The 6,007-nt window shown below is 46.3% G+C and overlaps 1 protein-coding gene across 1 annotated transcript in view; it reads right to left on the reverse strand.

The window, feature by feature from the left end:
• LOC132449644 (stonustoxin subunit beta-like) overlaps positions 1–6,007 on the reverse strand; it is a 148,839-nt gene that overhangs the window by 26,576 nt on the left and 116,256 nt on the right. The gene's annotated exons all lie outside the window — the stretch shown is intronic.

Consider the following 6,007-nt stretch of genomic DNA (forward strand, 5'->3'; position numbering starts at 1 on the left):
TGTCGACTCAAACAGGTTCTCCCTGTGGTTGATGCCCAGAGAGAGAACCACAATCTTTGTGTGTGAATTGGGGGGATTTTTATCTAAGATCCGTGTGATGTGTTGGTATTTGGCACTGGGGTAGCTGTCAATTTGGACGTCTATGTGTGTGTGGGAAGGGATCCGACTGGGGCTGCGCAGTGAGTGTGTGACAGTTTTGAGGACCCGAAATTTAAGTAACGACAGTCGATTAAGGTAGCCGGAACGGGAGTCGACGTCTTCAATGTTATCCCTAACGAAGGTGTTAAAGGCCTTAACGCAACGGAGTTGGCCGGCGGATAATTTAATAGACACGGTTAAAAGGGGAATAGCGATGCGAGCCTGGGGGAATTTACTTCTGGCTGTCCTAATTAGCCGTCGGGTGTCTTTAGTTATTGTAAGTGCCGTTTGCTCCCTAAAGCAGTTGTTTATACCAACCGATAAAACAATGAGTTTGGTGTCCGGTCTGGGAGACGTGTGTCTAAGTAGGACGGCTGTCATGTGTCTGAGCGTAGCTGGATGACTGGCTGACTCAGCTGGATTTATAGCTAGACCACCAGGCGCAGCGCCGTCCCCTCCGTCCTCAGTATCTAATGTTACTAACCTTTCTGCTCTTCATCTGTCCCTGTCAGAACAGGAGATCCTCGAACGAGGCCTCACCTTCATCACGACACCGTCACTCCCAGACCGTTAACTGCTGAGACGAGATCTACACACTTCCCACAGACGGTTAAAAATTCTCGATTATTTTAAATATAATAGATTATTTTTACTTACCTTTTACTACGCCGTCGACCTGGGAACCAGCCATGAAGTCCGTTTCGAAGCCTATACGCCAGCTCATCGTTCAGGACCTCCGCTCCTTCCGGGACCTGCGACCTCGACGTCCTGTAGGGGAGGCCAATATTACTGTCCATCAACAACAGGCCCTCAACAAATTAAAATCCCACCATGAGATTATTATTAAACCGGCTGATAAGGGAGGGCAAATTGTAATACAGGACCGTACTATAGAGCTGTAGCGATGCGTCGATGACGTCGACGTGTCGACGTCAAAAATTCGTCGACGTCAAATTTCTCCGTCGACGATTTTCGACGGAGAAATGGACGAAAGTCACAATAAAGGAAAATGTCCGCGCACGAAATCATCAAAGGTATGGAAATACTTCAAGTTAAGTCCTAAACGGAAAGGTGTTGTGATTTGCACTCTTGGCAATGTTGGAGCATCTCAAACGAGAAAGTATCTCGTGCGCATGAGAAAGTATCTCGTGCGCACGAGAAAGTATCTCATGAGCATGGGGAAACATCGTGCGCATATCACTGGCAGTGTGTGTGTGTGTGTGTGTGTGTGTGTGTGTGTGTGTGTGTGTGTGTGTGTGTGTGTGTGTGTGTGTGTGTGTGTGTGTGTGTGTGTGTGTGTGTGTGTGTGTGTGTGTGTGTGTGTGTGTGTGTGTGTGTGTGTGTGTGTGTGTGTGTCGCTCGTCAGCGAGTAGGTGGACGAGCGAGGAGAGCGAGCGATAGCGTGCGTGTCAGTCTAGTGAAGTCATGAACGAGTCCGGTTGTGTGTAAGAATAAAATACCCAGCCTGTCAAGAATCGGTGGCCGCTTCATTCCATCATATTCCGACCTATAAGCAGACTCACTGTCGGTCAAAGTGAAGGGTCATGCTGCCCCCGAGAGCGCATCGGACCTGGAGGGAACGTATCACCTGTGCTCCTCGGTCTGGGAGCCGACAGCAGGAAAGATGTAACTAACCATCTCGTAGTTGGAGGCGGAGCGCAAGAGAGTATGCGCACACATTTTTTTCATGTCCCTTTACGGGTTCCGTATTAAATAAAGTATATTATTAAGAATTTTTTGGTATTTATTTGAGATACATTATGGTTTTTATTAATCGAGCAACAGAAAAAAAAAAAAAAAAAAAGTCCAATTGGTCATTAGATTAGTCGACTAATCGATAAAATAATCGCCCGATTAATCGTTTGATAAATAATCGTTTACCCCCAGCCTTACCGTACTAATTACATTCTGGAGGCGACACGTCAACTTAATGACCCGGTCTACTATCGCCCTCTCACGGATCCTATGTACCTTGAGACTCAGACAATGGTTAGGCTTTTAATTGACCAGATGAGGGAAAAGCATCTCATCAACGCAAAACAGGCACACTACCTATACGGCCCGGATCTCCCTCGGGCGAGATTATTTTACCTTCTCCCCAAAATACATAAACCCCCAGAGAAGTGGACGGTTCCATTCGTGGTTCCTCCAGGACGCCCCATAGTTAGCGACTGTGGCTCCGAATCATACCACCTGGCGGAGTTCATAGACTTTTACATTAACCCCCTATCCCACACTCACCCGAGCTACCTTAAGGACACATACACCTTTGTCAACAAGTTGAAGAATCTCACCGTCCCTGATAACACGTTTATCTTTTCAATCGACGTTGACTCCTTGTACACGAACATAGACACTGTCCTGGGCCTCGAAGCTGTGAAGAAAGCATTGTCGTCGTCACCGGATTCATCTCGTCCCGACACATTTATTTTAAAGTTTTTAGAAATTACCCTTACCCGCAATGACTTTTTATTTGATAAATCCTTCTTTTTACAAATATGCGGTTGCGCAATGGGAAGGAAATATTCACCGGCTTACGTGGACATCTATCTGGCAGACTGGGAGGAATCGGCATTCCTTAAATGCCCGTCACGCCCCCTCGTTTATTTCCGTTACTTAGACGATATCTTTGGCCTCTGGGACAAATCAGAAACGGAATTTAACCATTTTATACAGATCCTTAACTCACACCACCCCCTATCAAACTCAAACACACTCTCCATCTCCAACAGGTCCCCTTCCTAGACACAGTAGTTTTCTTCACCGACACGAAGGATGGACACAAAACATTAGCAACCAAGGTTTATTTTAAAGACACTGACAGACACTCCTTATTATTTAACACCAGCTACCATCCCCGGCATACTTTCAGCTCCATCATCAAGTCCCAACTAATCCGTTTCCACCGCATCTGCTCTCTACCTCATCACGTAGAGGAGGCCATCAGGACCCTTTTCAAGGCCCTTACTGTACGTCCACACCAAAGACGCTTTGGTCGCTCACAAAGTTTCGCTGCGAATTTTTTCTGTTCGCTTTGGTCGCTCAAGTCGCTCATGACGTACAATTGAATTATGCAGACGCATTTAAAGGAGCCGTATGCGTTTAGTAGGCCCTACAGACAGCCATATCAAATAGTGAACTCTCCCATACACCTTGGCCATATTGCCGAGACGGTTTTGCTTGTTCGATAAAGTGCTTCGACAACAAGTAGGACAGGGATTCCCCCCAATATAAAAAAAATCTAATTACAACCGAGAACAAAAAACCCTGCGTGCTGTAGTAGTTGAAATATGTTTCACTGATCTGGATCTGCAAATCATGATCTGCACTCATTCGTCGCATTCAAAACAAATAGTCATTGTCGCACATGGCTAATTTGCATACGTGCACAGGACTGGTTGGCTCCGCAAGGCAAATAATGGAACATATCTATATATCTAGGCCTTTCTGTCTATCTATCTATCAACGCGTGTCTAGTTTTAATGTGATGTATCATGTGTATGTCCAGTCAGACTTGTTCTGTGTGGTCTTGTAGGCTACTGTCCTGTGTGGGCCGAACCACCTAAATGGATTCCCGACGATTTGTGTCGTTTGGTATTAATAAAGACTTGACTAGGCTATCTATCTATCTAGACTATTTAATTAACAATTATTCACCTCAGGCTCCGTGAATAGTGGGGAATAGAGGGATAAAAGACAAGAGATATATCCCTTGTCATTTATCCCTCGTCTTGTCGATTAGTTTGTTTATGTGACGATTTCAATTTTTTTTTTGGTTTTGTTTAAAGCATGCTACACGCGATTGGTTGGTTAGATTGGTGGCATGTAGAGCAAATTAAAATGATTCCCGCTTAAATACGAACGTTCTAGATGTAGCCTATAAATACTCCCGCTTATCATCACTTGATATCCAAACCACTATGGCGTTTCGATCTCTGAACTGAAAAAGGGTGGGTTCATACAACACCGGGTGCCCAGTTACAGCCGCGATTAATACTTCAGCCGACATTTTGTTCAGTGAGTGAATAAAGGTAGGTAGGAACCAAAGTGCCTGCCGATGTTCCCCGGGATCCACGCAAGCGAAGAGCGTCTACATTCCGATTGGCTGTCAGTGTTTGGCCGCTGAAGCGAATAATAGTCATTTGCATAAAGTTAAAAAGTTTTCAACTTCTTTTTGACACTCTGGTCGCTCAACTTTGGCCGCTGGTAGCGTTGGTCGCTTTGGTCGCTTTGGTCGCTCTTGCCCATAGAAAGTGAATGACTTCCGGCGATTTGGTCGCTCAATTCGCTTCTGGTGTGGACGTACAGTTACCCTGCGTTCACATCAAAAGATGCAAAAAGTTGACGCGCGTCGTGATCCCATTCAAAGTGAATGTAGAGACGCGTTGCTGCTTTGCTGCCGATGCATTTGCTGCCGAGAAAACGGGCAGCAAAACTTGATTTGCGGTGTGTCAAAATCTGATTTGCGGCGCGGCATGCCCGTGCCCGCTGCCGGGCACGGGCGGAGGGCGCGTTCACGTATTTTGCGGCGCGTCAAATGCTGCTCGAGTTGAAATATTTCAACTTTTGCCGCGCCGCAAAACCTTTGCCTCGCTGCAAACGTGATGACAGCCAATCAGCGTTCAACAGCGTTGCCACTGAGGCGTTGCCACTGAGTGACATGCCGTAACAGCCAATCAGTGTTACTTAAATGGAGGAGAAGATAATAATTGCAGTCTCCGCATACCCGGTGATCTTCAACACCACCGTGGCCAGTTATAAGTGTCCAATACATATATATTTAAGCAAGAGATCACGCCAGGCTGTGGTATGTGCTCATTATACCCCCTTCACCGGCCGGCGACCCTCTTCACAGTGGTATAATGAGCACATGCCACTGACTGAATTGATGTATTGCTTTTATACAACGGTTACTATTATGGCGAAACGAAAGTCATAGACACACTACATTTAAAAAGAAACCAAGAAAGTCAAAATAGCCTTTTAATTAAAGAATACAAAATAGTAGTCCCTCCTGGCTGCCGCTATGCATCGATGGTCGCTATGCAACACACTTTAGCGTCCCTCCGAGAGAGAAGGCTCCGATAGAGCGGTTCGCCGGCAATTTATCCTATGGAGCAGTTCACTCGCCGTGTGCTGTATACGCTCATTATACAACAGTTGTATAAATATAAGTATAAATGTCCAACCGAGAGATCCTAGCACCGATCCTAGCTAGCAGGTCATCAAACTGGGCTGGAGTCAGCCTCAAATAGCTCTGGAAGCGTTCGCCATCCAGACGGAGCTCCTGCAGAAGACGGTGAAATTCACCGAGCTCTGTACGGCTCCGAATGGTGTCATGAATCCATAAACGACGACGAGCATTCCGACGTCTCTCCCTCTTCCACAACAGGTAAAGAGATATGATGCTCGTAATGTCGGCCATGGTTGTGAATGAATTCAGAAGCACCGCGGGAAAAACTTGCCACGCATCAAAACTGCGGCGCAGCAAAACTTTTGCGGCGCCGCAAAACTTTTGCGGCGCTGCAAAACTTCGGCAGCAACGCGTTCGGGCAGCAAATGCATCTTTTGGTGTGAACGCAGGGTTAGACCTCGCGGCTATTCCAAACGTTTTCTTCTGAATATTAAAGGGCGGAAGTGACCGCCCTCTTCCAGCCAGACCGGCCCGTTCTCCCTGAAAAAAAGAACACAGAACAAAAGTTAATTCCATTAATTACTACATTTTCGCGACAACTAGGCCCCCTCAAGCAAGCTTGTTGGGAAAAATAACCTGCTGAGTACATCACATATATAGCTAACTCCTACCCTAGCCTGATGAGCACATCACATGGCAGGAACACAATATAGTCAACTCTTGCTCTAACCCAAC

This window comes from Gadus macrocephalus, chromosome 21, assembly GCF_031168955.1.
Source record: "Gadus macrocephalus chromosome 21, ASM3116895v1".
NCBI lineage: Eukaryota > Metazoa > Chordata > Actinopteri > Gadiformes > Gadidae > Gadus > Gadus macrocephalus.